Source organism: Podarcis cretensis, assembly GCF_951804945.1.
Source record: "Podarcis cretensis genome assembly, chromosome: 13".
NCBI classification, from domain to species: domain Eukaryota; kingdom Metazoa; phylum Chordata; class Lepidosauria; order Squamata; family Lacertidae; genus Podarcis; species Podarcis cretensis.
The window spans coordinates 39,155,150-39,172,744 of NC_137182.1; the positions used below are offsets into that span (position 1 = coordinate 39,155,150).

The 17,595-nt window shown below is 46.7% G+C and overlaps 1 protein-coding gene and 1 long non-coding RNA gene across 6 annotated transcripts in view; one reads left to right on the forward strand and one right to left on the reverse strand.

The window, feature by feature from the left end:
• Positions 1–17,595, reverse strand: part of IL11 (interleukin 11) — a 67,171-nt gene that overhangs the window by 25,933 nt on the left and 23,643 nt on the right. Inside the window, exon 1 of one of the 5 annotated variants that reach the window (XM_079950761.1) lies at positions 9,905–10,227. The exons of the other annotated variants lie outside the window; for them this stretch is intronic. The gene's annotated coding sequence lies outside the window, so the exon portion shown is untranslated. Of the gene's footprint in view, positions 1–9,904; positions 10,228–17,595 lie in introns of those variants that run through there. 5 annotated transcript variants of the gene reach the window in all.
• Positions 7,725–12,894, forward strand: LOC307201503. The gene is made up of 3 exons (XR_013832738.1): positions 7,725–8,175; positions 9,141–9,360; positions 12,807–12,894. It is a non-coding gene; the product is annotated as an uncharacterized lncRNA (long non-coding RNA).

Genomic DNA, 17,595 nt, shown 5'->3' on the forward strand with positions numbered 1-17,595 from the left:
CTGGCTGGGCCTCCTCAGCCACTCTGGGCGGCTTCCATAGAAACAAAAAATACAGTAAAATATCACATGTTAAAAACTTCCCTGAACAGATAGGCTACATCATAAAAAGGGACGCGGGTGGCGCTGTGGGTTAAACCACAGAGCCTAGGACTTGCTGATCAGAAGGTCGCAGTTCGAATCCCTGCGACGGGGTGAGCTCCCATTGCTCGGTCCCTGTTCCTGCCAACCTAGCAGTTCAAAAGCACATCAAAGTGCAAGTAGATAAATAGGTACCACTCCAGCGGGAAGGTAAACGGCGTTTCCGTGCGCTGCTCTGGTTTGCCAGAAGCGGCTTAGTCATGCTGGCCACATGACCCGGAAGCTGTACGCTGGCTCCCTCGGCCAATAAAGCGAGATGAGCGCCGCAACCCCAGAGTCGGCCAGGACTGGACCTAATGGTCAGGGGTGCCTTTACCTTTACTAGGCTACATCATACTATTACATCATACTATCACCAAACAACCAAGCTGAGGCTCCTGAGAATATAAAATGTCCTGCCCACAGGAGCAAACGAGACCCTTGCGCTTGGTCACAATGGTGGTTCAGGGAAGTATTAATGCAAAGTTGACTCTTGGGAAACACTTTTTTTATATTCAGCGTCCGGCCAGTGGACCTTACAATAAAATGTTGTGGCGTGGACTGCTCCTGTTCACGGTTCTTTCCTTCCTACCTACCTACCTACCTACCTACCTACCTACCTACCTTACCAGCCATCAGTGACCCCTTCCAAGACACTCCATTCCCTTCCCACCATTTCCCCACCCCTCCTTAACATTCTGTGGCCACTGAGCATGCCCAATTTTCATTGGACTGCCCCTCCCATTCCCGACCCAAAGGGTGAAAGCCTGTATAATATTCAGAGTTGCCGTTTAAAAGATTTTCAAGTGGGGCCTTGATTATTTCTCGGGCACTGAGTGCACCTTTTCTAATGAATAATGTCCTCAAGTCCCAAATGCACCATTAAGAAGATTCCCTCGTCAAGGTCAAGAAGGCAAGGCAGTGGAAAGCTTGATATAGTGAAAATGGGAGCAAATCCCTTGTCCTAAACTGGTCAGTGGCCAAGTGTGCCCACACAACAAACATTTAGAGCAGCCCCCCCCCAAGATTCCTGTGGACTAGTTTGTTAAGGGTGCTGGGAACTGTGATGGGTAGACTACAGTTCCTATGATTCTCGGGGTGCTGGTAGCACGAGATGCGGTTAAAATGTATGGTGTGCCAGCAGACACCAAGAAAAGCCTGTTCATCCCAGGCTCCAAAGCTGCCAGGCTCCAAATCAGCAGAAGGGTGCAAGTGACCTGAGCAGCCCCCCCTTCTTCCTTCCTCAAACTTTCGCCTCCACTTCAAGGAATTTCATAGGGGGGAAAGGTTCTTCCTTGTTTGTGTTGCCTCAGGCAAGAGCTGGGCCCAGCCTCTCTCCGCATAAGGCCAAACCTGACGGACAAGGTCCCACTGCCAGTTTCCCCATGTGGGGCCTGTGCCAGGGTCAAAGGGTCACTTGCACCCTTCTGCTGATTTCCAAACCAAATCAACCCACCTCCCCACAAACATTCCAGGAGAGGCTTCCTTTCCAGGGAAAGGGCAGGCCTGGCGGGGACACAGCTGCCCCTGGGGTGCCTGTTTACACAGGAATCCCTCGCCTGGGCCCTGAGCCGCAGCGAACTCTGGGGTGGAGGCGGCAATCTAAACAGCAGCCCCCTTGTCTGATCTTGACGCTGGCAGGAATCGAGTCCTAGAGAAGGGTGGCTCAAAGTCCACCTTGGAACCTGTGCAGAGGGTGAGCCAATAAAGGACAGCAGAGCGGTAATTAGTGCTAATTGAGCTGTTGAGCTAGCTGACCATCACTGACAAAAATTCCACATTCAGGTTACCTGGTGGTGAGTCATCAGGCAGTCTTCCTTTCTAGCAAAGGATCCCTGGAAGGTTTTCGTGAACTCTCATGGAGTTTTCAGACTTAGAAATCCTCATTACTGCTTGCATAATTACACAACCGCCAACAGCCAATCAGAAAACAGAGGAGAGGTCCTTCTAATTATATCAAGAGGTGAGGGACCTTTCTCAGCTGAAGAAACTCATTCCCTTCTTGGCAAACATCTGTCTCGTGGTCAGCATTCCTATAGGATAGCTGTGACTCCAACCTTAGCAATCACAGAATCATAGAGTTGGAAGGGACTAGAGCTGGACCATAAAGAAGGCTGATCGCCGAAGAATTGATGCTTTTGAATTATGGTGCTGGAGGAGACTCTTGAGAGTCCCATGGACTGCAAGAAGATCAAACCTCTCCATTCTGAGGGAAATCAGCCCTGAGTGCTCACTGGAAGGACAGATTGTGAAGCTGAGGCTTCAGTACTTTGGCCACCTCATGAGAAGAGAAGACTCCCTGGAAAAGACCCTGATGTTGGGAAAGATGGAGGGCACAAGGAGAAGGGGGCGACAGAGGACGAGATGGTTGGATAGTGTTTTCGAGGTTACCAGCATGAGTCTGACCAAGCTGCGGGGGGCAGTGGAGGACAGGAGTGCCTGGCGTTCTCTGGTCCATGGGGTCACAAAGAGTCGGACACGACTAAACGACTAAACAACAACAACAACAACAACAAATGAGGGTCATCTCGTCCAACCCTCTGCAATGCAGGAATCTTTCTGCCCAACGTGGGGCTTGCACCCACAACCGTGAGATTAAGAGTCTTATGCTCTACTGTGCTATTTTAAAAAATGCAAATTTATTACTATTAATCTGGAATACTGGTCATGATGCTACTTTACTTGGCTATTCATTGAAAGAGGAGTTAACAACACATGTGAATTCAGCCCACTGCTTCCAGCATGCTGTGATCCACGGATCTCTTGGGGGTGGGCATTTCCAAATCACCTCCCCCCCCCATCATGTTAACTAATAGCTTAGAACATAAAGTTGCCACATTATTTATTTATTTATATTTCTATCCCGCCTTCACTGAAGTTGGCATATGGAGTTCCTAGGAGAGTCTCTCATCGACCACCCAAAAACCTGCCTAGCTTCAGTGCAGTTGCCACATCACATACCTTCAGAACAAGGGCATGGGCAAAACAACAGGGAAAGAAGACAGAAGATAAAGAGGGAAAAGAGAAGGCAGGTAACATATTCAGGCAGGGGACAATTTGGATGCCTCATCTTGAATCTTAGAAGCCTCCCTTCCCTGATCTCGGCTCTCTCTGTGTGGGCTGACTATTGGTAATCAGCAGTAAGAGAAATGTACTTGGCACATGCTCAGAAGCACTCTCATCCTGATTACAGTTTCATATGTTGTTGCATTATACTGAGTCAGTCGACTGGACCATTTAGCCCAATGCTGTGCACTTTGGCTGGCAGGGGCCCAGAGCCTCAGGCATTTCCCAATACTTATTACCTGAATCTTTTAGTCTGCAATGCTCTGGCCACTTTCCTGGGAGTAAGTTCCACTGAGTTTAACAGGGCTTATGTCTGAGTGGACATCTGTAAGATCGCGTTGGCTAGCAGGAGATTCCAGACATCGAACACGGGACATTCTGCACACACTGTTAAGTGTGCTACAACTGAGGTATGGCCCCTTCTCATCATATGCTTCCTCCACCTACCCAAGGGGTAAAGTGGATTGAATACTAGGTCTGGGATATGGAGATCTGGTCTGATACTGCCCCCCCCCCAGCCCTGTCAGCTATTAACTTTCAGAGGCTACATTTCAGTGCAGCTATATTTGAAGATCTGGTATGGTATGGAAACAGCAGGTCTCTGCACCAGAAGAGGTCAGGGGAACAGCTTCCCCAGCAGATCTTCAGCAGATCCTGCTGATGCCTCACCTAGCAGATCAAGACCAATATGGGCGCCCCAGGTAAAGGTTAATGGGTCATAATTTAGGTTGTCTGGGTGTGTGGTTTATTTCCTCTCTGGGGTTACATAATTGAACCAGGAATTAAAGAAAGATCCACAGAGACACGTCCCCAAGTCACCATTTTTTAAAGGCATCTGTTGTAAGAAACGAGATAACTTTGCTGCCCTTTGAAAATTGCTGTTTAAATGAGTGTTACAGGCAACAATTCTATGTACACTGACTTGTCCCACTGGATGAAGTGGGACTTATTCAAAGGTTGGCATCTCCAGGTAGTGATGGGAAAGACTTCTGTCTAAAATCCTGGAGAGCTGTTGCCAATCAGTGCAAGCAATACTGAGCTCAATGGACCAATGCCTTGATTTAGCATATGGTAGCTACCTATGTTCCTCTTTCCGAATAAATGTTTAGGGAGCAGAGAAGGAGTTGTGTTTTGGGAGGAGGCAACTATGAAGCAAGAGCAGGCAGGAAGATGATACCATAAGGGTCAGATGCAGGGAGGAGAAGCCGCTGGAAAGATTTTAGGGTACATATTAGCACAGTCTCTTCTTGCAGAGTCCGCAGCCAAAAAATGCACAGCAAAAAAATGCACAGGCTACGGCCCAACATATAAAGAAGGACTTTGTGACAAGAAAGCTTCCCAGACCCTCACTACTTACACACTAGTGTTCTCAGTTGGACAACCTTGCACCCTGCAGATGTTCAGGAAAATGGCAAATGGTCTAATAACAAAATGTAGCTCTCTCTCTCTCTCTGCTTCCGTCCGGAGCAGAAACAGTCAGGTAGAATAGACCTTTATTTTGAACCCCCCAGAAGTCCTTTTTATTGTGCGTTCATGATGATTTGTGTTTATGATTGTATCAGGGCAGTTATATGTGGTCCTGATTTCAATTGTTTGTGTCTGTAAAAGTTTTTTGGGGCAGACATACTGATTCATTTCCAATTCATGCATGTCCCATAACTTACTGCTGAAGTTCTGCAACTTTTCACACCTGACAGCAACAATTCAACAACTGGGGAAGCATCGCAGAACAACCAATGTAGCTCAGTGATGTGTGGACAGTCCAGAATATGCCCACCCACCAGTCTGGAGGGACCCCATAACACAATAATCATCCCAGGTCACTGATGGGGCTGATGGGAGCTCTGGTTCAACATTTTGTAGCACAAGGTTGGCTCTCTCTCAACTCCAACATGGGACCCACTTTTAATTTCTGACAGCGATTAGAATCTAAACAGGCAGGCAGCAGGGCTGAATTGAAAGTGTTTGAACCTATCACTGCAAAATTGAGGAAGGAAATTTGAGGGGCACAATAACTGGTAGGGCTGGAGAAGGGAATAGTTTGCAAGCTTTGAGTAAATTTGTTTTTCCTTCCTTTTTAAGTTTGCTTTGACACCTGGTTTCTGGAATTCTTTGGGGACAGAGGAATGGAGCCTAATATCCACCTAATTTTTAAAAGGAAAAGCACTGCCTCTTAAATCTTCCTGGGTACCATTGTGCCATGAAATAATCCATTCCTTCCTCCTAGATGCATGGGAATGTCCTGAGGCTTTTTACACATTATATGAAAATACTGCATTCTGCACATGCTCAGAGGCACTCCTCCAGCCACACAGGACAAGTAGTTTTAGGAAGGAAGCCTCAGATGACACCAACACTGTTAGCAGGTACGTTGTAAATAATGAACCTTGACTTTGGAAACAGGTTCTGGGGGTTTCTATCTCAGGCAAAACACAGTTCAAATTAAGTCTTGAATCTGATGAGAAAGTTAGCACTTTTAGGGAGGTAGCATGCCTCATACCTTGAGGGAAAGGACTGGGATAAAAAGGGAGGAAGTCTCAGAGCCAGGATTTCTCTAGGTGCCATCCTGTCCCTGAGTCAGTCCCGGATAGCCCGAGGATTCGAGACGAGGTAGCTGGGTCAGTCACCTATCCCAATGGCTAAATTGTGGTTTTGAGGCTAGGAGATGAAAGTTTGTGATCGGAGACTCTGAATCTGCAGCTCTGACTCTCTTCGGGTCAGTTGCACAAGATCACAGAATAATGCCCCCCCCCCCCCCGTGTCCAGCTCTCTGAGTCAAGGCAGGGTGCCCTTTTAACACTCTCATTAAGTGGAGTCACTAGCCACTCGTCAAAAATCATTGACTCCTCTTAAAACACACGCAAACGCACAACGCCCGGGGACCACTGGTCTTCCGGACCTAGCAAAGTCGATGTGTCAGCTTGACAGAAGAACCCACAAATCACTGATTGTGTCACAGGTTGGGGGGGGCAGACCATGTCACACTGCTGACATAACATTTGGGGGCTGATGGGACGAGGAAGGACTCTGTGTTCTCTAGGAAGAGAGAAAAAGAGTGTCAGAGGGAAAAAAGAGCCAGCTTAGTGGGGGTTTCTGGGAAATTTTCTGGGGCTAAGGATTAATATCCATACAGAGAGAGAGAGAGAGTTGCAGGTGCCTTTTCACTTCCTCTGTGCCTGGCAGAGATGAGAAGATGTGGGGAGGGAGCCAGCCAGGCTGGCTGGGAGGGGATGGGGGGAGCGGGAGAAGAGGGTCGTAATTGGGAGAGACAGTGACACAAACTCCACACAAAAACTGTGCGGTCATCGCCCGGTGCGGTCCGTCTGGGAAAGCAGTATACGGTGGATGGGAAATCTTGCCTCTTCCCACAATCCTCTGCTCTAACCCACAAAGTCGTAGTCCCCTCACGAGAGAACCCAGGAGTCCTGGCTCCTTCAAAGCTCTTTTTACAATTGCATCCATGCGCACTGACCCTGCTTAGACAATTAGTCTTCGTTTTTCTTCCCAAAATGTCCTGGCTTCAGCGTCTTTCCCTTGCCTCTGGTATGGGGGGGGGGAGGAGTTTGATGGATCTCCCTCCCTTTTCTGTTTCCTAGCAACCCAGGGGCCTTGTTGTGAACCTGCAAGGGGGTGGGTGGGTATCATTACAAATCTTCCTCTTCAGCAAGTGATTGGAAAGGGTCCTTCGAGGTGATGGGAGAGGCAAGGTAACCCAGTAGATACAGTGCTGGATTTGGACACAGGTTTAAATTACTGTTCACACACATAGCGTACTTTGGGCCAGCTGCTGTCTCTCAGCCTAACCTACCTCTCAGGATTGTTAAAACGATGAGGAGAAACCATGCTTGCCAATTTAAGTTCCTTGAAGGAAGGAAGGGTGGGGTTGAGAAAGAGTAATACATAAATAAGGTCCACAGATGAGACCCAGGTGTGGGGAACATTTGGTCCTCTAGATGTTGCTGAACTACAAGTCTGATCAGCCCCAGCAAGCAAAGTTAATGACCAGGGATGATGGGAGTTGTAGTTCAGTCCTCATATGGAGAACCAAAGGCTCCCCACACCTAATCTATGGGAAGGTCCCATAGATGTTGCTGCTGAGTTTATGAGCCCATAGCAGTTCGAAAGAGGACTTTCACAAGACTGCAACAGCCATGGTTGTTTTTAGGCCCTCATTAACCTGCTGTGGGGGATGTGGGTGGCGCTGTGGGTTAAACCACAGAGCCTAGGACTTGCCGACCAGAAGGTCGGCAGTTCGAATCCCCATGACGGGATGAGCTCCCGTTGCTCGGTCCCTGCTCCTGCCAACCTAGCAGTTCGAAAGCACATCAAAGTGCAAGTAGATAAATAGGTACCGCTCCGGCGGGAAGGTAAACGGCGTTTCCGTGCACTGCTCTGGTTCACCAGAAGCGGCTTAGTCATGCTGGCCACATGACCCGGAAGCTGTACTACGGCTCCTTTGGCCAATAAAGCGAGATGAGTGCCGCAACCCCAGAGTCGGTCTCGCCTGGACCTAATGTTCAGGGGTCCCTTTACCTTTAGCCTGCTGTGGAGACACTTTTTGCACATAACCACTGCTGCAGCTTTCCAAGTTCTTAAAGTTCAGTGCAGAATCCATTCTGTCTCAGTGCATGGCAGAGCACCCTCCACATGGACTGCAGTCAGGTGGCTAGAATTCAGTGTGGACTCAAAATAAACATATAAGTGAGCCCTAACCAGAGTGTGAGAATCAAAGCACTTTGGGGTTCAACACTCAGGCCCACCAAGCAGAATCCTTTTGCGAAATCCAGCCCACTGCAGCAAGCAGAAGCAGACAAGGTGCACTGAACTTACAGAGCAAGGTAGATTTTGATGGCTCAAGAAAGCAAGCCAAGCAATGTGCTAGGAGTTGTGGGTAGAGGAGACACTCTCAGCCCGAAGTTCAGCAAATCAGAATGATGTCAGATCCTTTCACTCCCAAAATGGGGTGCTGAACGAAATTCTACCTTTGCAACAGTAGGTGTTTGCGACATCTATGAGGAACAGATAAGGTCCCCACAACTGCCGCTCCTGCTGTTGGGGCAATTTGGCAATAGTTGCTCTGGAACTAACAGCTCACTTTCCACCACATCTTGCCTGTGAAACGCTTATCACTCAGATTTGTAGCCTCCGTTCATTTTATCCCTTTGACTAAAGGAGTAAGTGCTTCTTAAATTCATTTATATTCGCAACAATTCTGTGAAACAGGTTGCTATTATCCCCATTGAACAGGTTGGGCAACTGAGGCTGGGAGTCAAGTAATTCTCTAAAGAGCGTCCAGAGACTTCAGGCCTGAATGTACCCTTGAACCTAGGCATCCAAGCTTCAGATACAACCTTCGATCCTTGAGGCTGGGGAGGAACGCAGGCCTCAGGCCACACCTGCCCTGGCCCTTTCCACCTCTATTAACCCCACACTGCCACCATGTGGCAACTCGCCCATGAGCCATTTACTCCAGGGAGAAAGCGGGTTATTATTATGATGTTTATTATATATTTTTATATCCCGCCTTTCCCCCCCAGACCGGGGCTCAAGGCAGTTTATACAAATTAAAACAATACAGATTAAATACAAAAAGCTGGAGATCTTCCATGGGACAAAACAAAAACTGCCATCAAACCAGATGGTAACATTACCTAGGAATATGGGTGCCCCTTTTAAAATTTTATTTTGCTAAGGTCTCTGGTGCCTATGAGACGGGTTGCTATATGCAACTAACAATATATTCCCCATTTGGGCATCTCCATACTGGGAAAATCTGCATCGGTTGAATGGCCGCCTGAATCTCTGACATGTTAAAGACAGGGGAGTCCTGCTAGGGGTGAGGCGGGATTCGGGGGATGTGCCAAAACATTATAGGGAGGGGTGTGTAGATGGGAGACAATTCCTGGAGGATCTTAATTCCTAGCAGGAGTGACTTCCAGGTTCTCCTTCACACCCAGCAGGAGGTGCTGCCGAAACATAGCTGTGGTGCCCCCAAAATGGAAGAAACGGCAGTTTCACGGGGGAGCCTGAAACCCCCTCCCCAATGGTCTCCAAAGGAAAGAGAGCCTAAATGCCAGGTCCTTGGAAGTAGCTTCGGCGCCGTGAATGGGGCCTGTGTGAGATGACAGCGTCGTAAACGCTCTCCATAACAACGCAGGGAAGCAACGGAAAACACAGGTCAGATACGACTGCGGCAGGGGAGGTGGTGGGGAAGGGCAGGTGTGCGGCAGGCAGAAAGGAGAGACCCACACATGCATGCCCCAAAGCTGTATGGGGCGGGAGGGAGACATTTCTGCCTGTTGCCCTATGTCAGGGGTCAGCAACCTTTTTCAGCCGTGGGCCGGTCCACCGTCCCTCAGAACTTGTGGTGGGCCGCACTATATTTTGAAGAAAAAAGAAGAAGAACGAATTCCAATGCCCCACAAAAAACCCAGAGATGCATTTTAAATAAAAGGACACATTCTACTCATGTAAAAACACGATGACTCCCGGATCATCCATGGGCCAGACTGAGAAGGCGATTGGGCCGTATTTGGCCCACGGGCCTTAGGTTGCCTACCCCTGCCTTATGTAGTCTTCCAAATGCTCAGCCAAGCCAGGTACACCTTTGATATCCCTAGAAAAGCATCCCTGTCCATGACACTTTCGTAAAACAAATTACGCCTGCCTGCCACAGGGATGCTGAATTTTTTTTTCTGTACCAAAATGGACAGTGTCTTACCTCACAGAGTTACATGCCATTGTGCAAAAGTATCGGGTTTCAGCTGGATTTCCCAGTGCCTGAAGGCAAGGTGGTTCTCCATCCTACTTGAAATCTTGCCTACAAGTCCAGCTCAAAGGTACCTTAGGCCCCGAAGAAAATGCATCCCCTTTCACACAAGGGCAGGAAATGAGGGGTGCCGACTGAGGGGTGGAGCCTGCACTGAAAACAAACACAACCCTTTTAGGTTCCTTCAAAATTTGAAGAGCCTGGTTGGAATTTCACGTGGGATGAGATCTGGCAGAAATCTAGAGATGTGCAGGACCCCAAATCAAACGCACAAAAATCCCTCTGATCTTCTCAAGGCTTTCCTCAGAATTCCTCAGATGTTTTCCTGAGGTGTTCACTGGAGGCAAAAAATTTGTGGCCACTCTGTGGGATGCTCTCTTTCCTGAGCCAGCAGGGATTATCCACACTTAACTTTTGCCCCAGTTCTTCAAATGTCCGTGCTATAACACTCCATGTCCAAGTGGGGGATTGTTTTTTTGATTTTTGCCCTGACTTTTCCCTGCAAAAACCTGCTCTTTAAAGCTAAATCTGGTTCAATTTTCTACATTCATAGAATCACAGAATCATAGAGTTGGAAGGGACCCCGAGGGTCATCTAGTCCAGTGTTTCCCAACCTTGTGCCTCCAGCTGTTTTTGGACTACAATTCCCATCATCCCTTGCCACTGGTCTTGCTAGTCAGGGATGATGGGAGTTGTAGTTCAAAAACAGCTGGAGGCACAAGGTTGGGAAACACTGATCTAGTCCAACCTCCTGCAATGCAGGGATCTCAGCTAAAGCATCCATGGCAGGTGGCCATCCAACCTCTGCTTAAAAACCTCCAAGGAAGGAGAGTCCGCCACCTTTTGTGAGAGTCTGTTCCAGCTCTTACTGTCAGAAAGTTCTTCCTGATGTGTAGTCAAAATTTCCTTTCTTGTAACTTGAATCCACTAGTTTGGGCCCTAGCCTCCAGAGCAGGAAGAAACAAGCTTGCTCCATCTTCCGTGTGACAGCCCTTGGGATATCTGAAGATGGCTATCACATCTCTTCTCAAGTCTACTCTTTACTCTACTCTAAAGATGCCCAGCTTCCTCAATCATTGCTCATAAGGCCTGGTTTCCAGAACCTTTATCATCTTGGTCGCCCTCCTTTGCACACCTTCCAGCTTATCAATATCCTTCTTAAATTGTGGTGCCTAGAACTGGACACAGTACCCCAGGTATCGTCTAACAGAATAGAGTGGTGCTATTACTTCATTTGATTGGGACACTATACTTCTTTTAATGCAGCCTAGAATAGCATTAGGTTTTCTTTTGCTGCTACATCACACTGTTGACTCATGTTAAGCTTGTGGCCCACCAAGACCCCTAGATCCTTTTCATATCTGCTACTGGCAATCCAGGTGTTCCCCATCTTATACTGGTGCAGCTGGTTCTTCCTGCCTAAGTGTAGGGCCTTACGTTTTCCCCTATTGAAATTCATTTTGTTAGTTTTGGCCCAGTTCTGCAACCTGCTATTGTCATATTGAATCCCAATTTCATCTTCAGTGGCACCCCTCCCAGTTTGGGGTCATCTGCAAATTTGATAAGCATCCCCTCAATTCCCTCATTCAATTCGTTTATAAAGACATTGAATGACAATGGACCCAGCACAGAACCCTTAGCACTTGTCACTTTTTTCTAGGATGACGAGAAACCATTAGAGAGTACTCTTTGGGTTTAGTCAGTCAACCAACTACAAATCCACTGAATAGTTACCTCGTCTAACTCACATGTTATTGCTCCATCTGAACATCAGTTGTTGCTAAGAGAATTTGGACGCAAACTGCTTGGCGGTCACATACTGTAGCTAGTTAACATGCCAGAGTCTCAATCGTTATTCAAGTGAGGCCACACAGACATATTTATTCTAGAACCTTCCGGAGGGACTACAAGAGCCACCACAGTGCAGGCTCTGCTCCTTACACTGATCAATGACTCTTAAGTGAGGGATTTTAATGGACAGGGGGCCACAGAACCAGATAAAACCAGGACAGATTTTGCAAGCAAAGAAATGCCATGAAGACTTTCAGTCTTCAGTGGCAGCATGCTCACTACAGTGGCCAGAATCCAAATTCCTTGGCCTAGAAAGCTCATTCGGTAGCTTCACTATCACTTTCCCATGAGTAAAAATGTGAGCTAAAGTGAGATGTCTCAAGTGCTGATACAAGGACATGTAAGCACTTTGTTTGTAAAGGACAGCCGCAGAAGTAATTTTTAGCAGCCTACCTTCATTCAATGCCTTGCTACAGTCTAGTGGGGATCAGAGGGCCACTTACTGAGTTTTTCTGAAAGCAGCCTCAGGAGTCTGGAAATAAGGCTGGAGGGGTTGTGGGAAACGGTGATGAGGTGCTTACAAACAAATTTTTAAGAAAAATTGCCCTCCAAAAGCTGTTTTTGTTTTTTTGCCAAGCAGGGGTGGAGATTATATGGAAGCAAAACAAACAAACAAAACAACTGAGGGTGTTTGTGTGGGGATTTTAATTGCTTCCCTTCTCACCTACCATTTCTCTGCTCCCGAAAACAGCCTAAGGCTTTTCAAAAACATAAAGAAAAAGTTACACACAGCTACATATAACAGCTAGCAAAGTCCAGAGACTTGAGGCTTGAAACACTGGCTGACAAGAGGTATATGGAATTGTATACTGTATGCTCAAATCTCCCAAGCCTGGAGCTGGAAGACACACATTCCAAATTTGGAGGTATGCTGTCAGGTATTTGACCTTGACCTGGCTCTGACAGCAGGATCAAAACCCTTAATAAGTTGCTTCCTGTGGGTACCAGTTTTGTGGAGAAGTGGGGGCTGAGCAATCAGCTGCTCCTATATGGCCCATTTCAGACCGACCGACCATTTCGCCAATACTGGGGATGGAGGAAGGTGAGTTGCCAGTGTGATATAACCTTGCTATCAACTTCTCAACCAACTTCCGAGACCAGGGAAGGAAGAAGTTTCATGAGGGAAGAACAACAAAACCTTGGGGGAAATGGAGTCTAGGTTTCTTTCCACGTGCCTTTTAGATGGCATTGAATGGAAGCTCCTGTTCTCCTTCGTCATCGCATAACAAACGCAGCCTCCTGCAAGGAAGCCGAGACCAGGAATTGGTGCAATCTGGGCTTTTCAAGGGGCTGTCCCAAACCGGGCTCTGAGAAATGTCAGTGAATCAGTGAGAATGACCAAGTGCTTTGCTGCAGTTTACAAACAAACAGTTTGGAAATCCTGAACCTCAGCCAAGGAATGAAAATCCCAGCTCACGTCAACGCTGCACAGTAAACGGAAGTATCGTCTGAGTTTGCAGTGACCACAAGGTGCAGAGCTAATGAGTGTTCATTGCTCGCTTCCCCTAAGTGCCCTCTGATGGGAACGGAGGCTGGGATTTCTGGCCCTTGTCAACATTCCTAACTTTTGCTCCTTCCAGCACCCCTGCTGGGGTGAAGTGTCAGGTTAACAGTCTTTTTGGACCAACTTTTGGAGTAAAGTTCAGCCGGGAAGCTTCTTTAGTGAAGACAGCCTCTTAGATTCATTCTTTCATATATTTATTTTTAAAATGATTATACAATGGTACCTCGGGTTAAGTACTTAATTTGTTCTGGAGGTCCGTTCTTAACATGAAACTGTTCTTAATCTGAGGTACCACTTTACCTAATGGGGCCTCCCGCTGCCGCTGCGCCACAATTTCTGTTCTTATCCTGAAGCAAAGTTCTTAACCTTGGTACTATTTCTGGGTTAGCGGAGTCTGTAACCTGAAGCGTATGTAACCTGAAGCGTATGTAACCTGAGGTACCACTGTATATACAACTCTACATCCTGTTCAGTGTACAACCAATGTATACAGTCAGTGCTATTTTTCTAGAAAAAGAGGTGCTGGAACTCACCATGAACACTTCCCTCTTTCTCTTACTGAGAATGGCAATGGCACCCACCTGAGAGGTGCCAGAACTGAGTTTCTGTGAGTTCCCCCTGAAAAAGCCCTGTATAGTAATGCAGAATCAACAATAAAACAAATAAAATGCTTGAACCACACTGAAACATTGTTAGGGGACCCGGGGACCCCTATTCCCTCTAGGGAGCTACAATTCCCAGAGTTCCCTAGGAAGAAGGATTAGAGTGTTAAACCACCCTGGGAACTGTAGTTCTCTGAAGGGAACAACGGGCTCCTAACAACTCTCAGCACTCTTAACAAGCTACAGTTCTCTGATTTTTTTACAGGAAGCTAGGAGTGATAATTGGCGCGATATTGCTTTAAATGCATAGTGCTGATTGAGCGTATGTTACATTGTCAGCTCCCCTTGCCAGTTCTCTCTTCCCATCTTCTTGCCTCATGCTTATGTCTTATTCCCTTTTCCTGTGTCCATCTGGCAACAGCGTCATGCATTGGCTCAGGGAAGCAGCAGAGACAGCAACATAGAGTGGTACCTTGGGTTAAGAACTTAATTCGTTCTGGAGGTCCGTTCTTAACATGAAACTGTTCTTAACCTGATGTATCACTTTAGCTAATGGGGCCTCCTGCTGCTGCTGCTGTGCCGAATTTCTGTTCTCATCCTGAAGCAAAGTTCTTAACCTGAGGTACTATTTCTGGGTTAGCGGAATCTGTAACCTGAAGCGTCTGTAACCTGAAGTGTCTGTAACCCAAGATACCACTGTACTTTATTTGAAAACTTACCTTTGGAGCTGTGCAGAAGCACAGGTGTGCATTGGGAAGTAACATCCACATATATATTAAATATGACGTTCAGTCGATGGGAATACAATTTTATTTATTTGTTTCTTTATTAATATAAATTATTGGTCTTTTTTTTTTTTTACGAAGAAAACTCAAAGTGATTTATAATACAGTATATAAACAAGCGCAAACATTAAAACCAGCATAAAATAAAAGAAAAAGAGAATATAACGCACAATCCTATTTTTAAAAGACAGGATTTTAATATCTCACCCACTCAAAGATGCAGCAGGTAATTAAAAGCCAAAGGCCTAGTGAAAATGAAATATTTTTGCCCCACGCCTAAAGCTATGGAACGATGGTGCCAGGTGAGTCTTCCTTCGGAGAGCGTTCCACAAGTGGGGAGTCATCATTGAAAACTGAGGATAAAACATCCTTCTAACACAGCCATTGTATGGTCAAAGATGGGGAGGAGGAGGATGTGGAAAAGGGGGGACCAAATCAATTTTGCAGGATCAAAGCCACTCTGGCAATCCAGTAAGAATAGCAGAAGTAAAATGCAGTTACTTAAAAAAAAAAAAAAAGTCAGCATAAAACTAGTCTGGGAAATCCTGGCATGAAGGATCAGAGGTAGCACCATCAACACAAGTGTTGGGGTGTCATGTGTATTGTGAGGAGGTGAGGTGTAATAACACAAATAATTTTTAAAAAGCCTGAAGTGGAACCCCTCTTCATCCAGCACAGAAAAGATTGCAACGTCAGCAACAGGTGAGCCACTTTAGGGAAGGCATTCCATAACTGGGGCACGACTGCTGAGGAAGTCTTCTCCCTTGTGAGTGAAGAGCCTACCTCTGACACAAGGAGGCCGTCAGAGAAGATCCTGAGCAGAAAAACCTAACAAACAGGGAGGGTTATCTGAGGAGCCTCATACAATTCTTACGGATTTTCCTTTGAGGAGCTCAGTGGGGGTGAACTCCTTGCTACCTATCAATGCAAAGTCTTGCCTGCTGGTCTCAAAGTTTGTGGAAGCTTTTTGTTTACACAGAACAATTACAACTAGCTCTGGGTAGATTTTGGAGGCAAGAAGGTTATAGAGCTGAATACTCTCCTTCTTCACACTTTTAGGGGCCAGGAAATCAGTATTGGCACTGGGCTCAAATGCACCAAAGTCTCTTTTTGGGGGCGGGGGCAAAAAGGAAGCCAAAGTGGAGGCCTGGAGAATACAGTCTTACAAAAGTAGGCACACAGGTCCTTGCTCTCTCTCATGTCTTGCCAAACACACACACACACAGAGGGAGGGAGGGAGGGAGGGACAGGCTTCTCAGGTAGACAGTTTCTGTCTGTCCATTGGAAGGCTTGTCTGTCCAGCCCTCCAGCCGGGCGGGCCCCAGACGTACAGTTTCCCCCAGTGTGACTCAGGCATAAACACAGCCCCAGGCCAAGGTGTGTGTGCTGTGAGGTGGCGTGAGGGGGTGTGTAAGTGTGTGTGCAATCGGAACTTTACCATCAGCTCAACGGAGCGAGTGGCGCGTTCCATGTGTGTGTGTGAGAGAGAGAGACAAACGTTTAAACTGATGTCTCACATGCTCCCCTGTTTTTCTTGGTTGGGGGGTAGAGGAGGCACTATGAACCATCTTCTGGCCTGTAGTAATTTTAGCCTGCATGTTCTAATGGGCATGGGGGGGGGGGGAGTTGGTCTCACTCCCCTCAAGTGGTCTGTCTGTCTGTCTGTCTCTTATGATGTTTCCGAAGAAGGCACCTTGGAATTTTATTGCAACAATATCTCTTCCTCTCCCTCCCCCCCCATACAAGTAAAAGAAATTCTATTTAAGAATTGGCCATATATGGAGTCAGACTTCATGGCTAGGTCCTTTCATGCCCAATGTGGAAATGCAGGCCTTACAACGTCTCCAAAAATCCCCAAAGGGGAACAGAATCCAGAGAAGTACCCCCAGATACTTCAATGGCTACTCTGAAAGGTCTTGTGAGAATTAACCTTCTGAAGCATCTTCTGCTGATCTCCCATGTTCTGGTTGCTTCCAGTTCAGCCATATAAGTGGCAAGCTTGGTGCCTTATATAACCTATTACAGATCAGCTTTTTCTCCATCTTGGATAAGCTGTCTGACTTCCAAATCATGTTCAAAATAAAGGATACCACCAGTGCAAGAGGTTAGCAGAAACCCGACTTGCTAAATTGCACCACTTCAGCATGTAATATCTAAGCAGTCCTTTATTGCTAGTATTTGGGAAATGTGATTTGTGTATATATAACTCAGGGTCCCTCTGGACATCCTTTTTATTTGTGCATAGGGTGGTCATAAGGCTGCAAAATACTGTTTGTGCCTGCTAAAGTTTTGGGGTTGATGTGCTGCTTCATTTTCAACGACACATAACTTCCTGCTGAACTCCTGTGACTTTTTACACTGCAAATATTCTGGATTGTTGCTTTCTGCCCCACTTCCATTGCGCTATTGAGCAAGAATGCCCCTCCAGGTAGCAAAAGTGCAATTAACATTGGAGAAGCATTGCAGAACGAGTAAAGCAGATTGATGTGTGGGCAATCCAGTATCAATTCACCATTAATGCACTATTATAGTGTCAGTGACAATAAAAATATTTAGCAAAAAAGTGGGTGGGAATTACCGTATTTTTTGCTCTATAAGACTCACTTTTTCCCTCCTAAAAAGTAAGGGGAAGTGTGTGTGCGTCTTATGGAGCGAATGCAGGCTGCACAGCTATCCCAGAAGCCAGAACAGCAAGAGCGATTGCTGCTTTCACTGCACAGCGATCCCTCTTGCTGTTCTGGCTTCTGAGATTCAGAATATTTTTTTTCTTGTTTTCCTCCTCCAAAAACTAGGTGCATCTTGTAGTCTGGTGCGTCTTATAGAGCGAAAAATACGGTACATGTTGCAAAAAAACCAACAACCCACCAGCTCTAATATGAGAAGTAGTGGTGCAATTAGGCG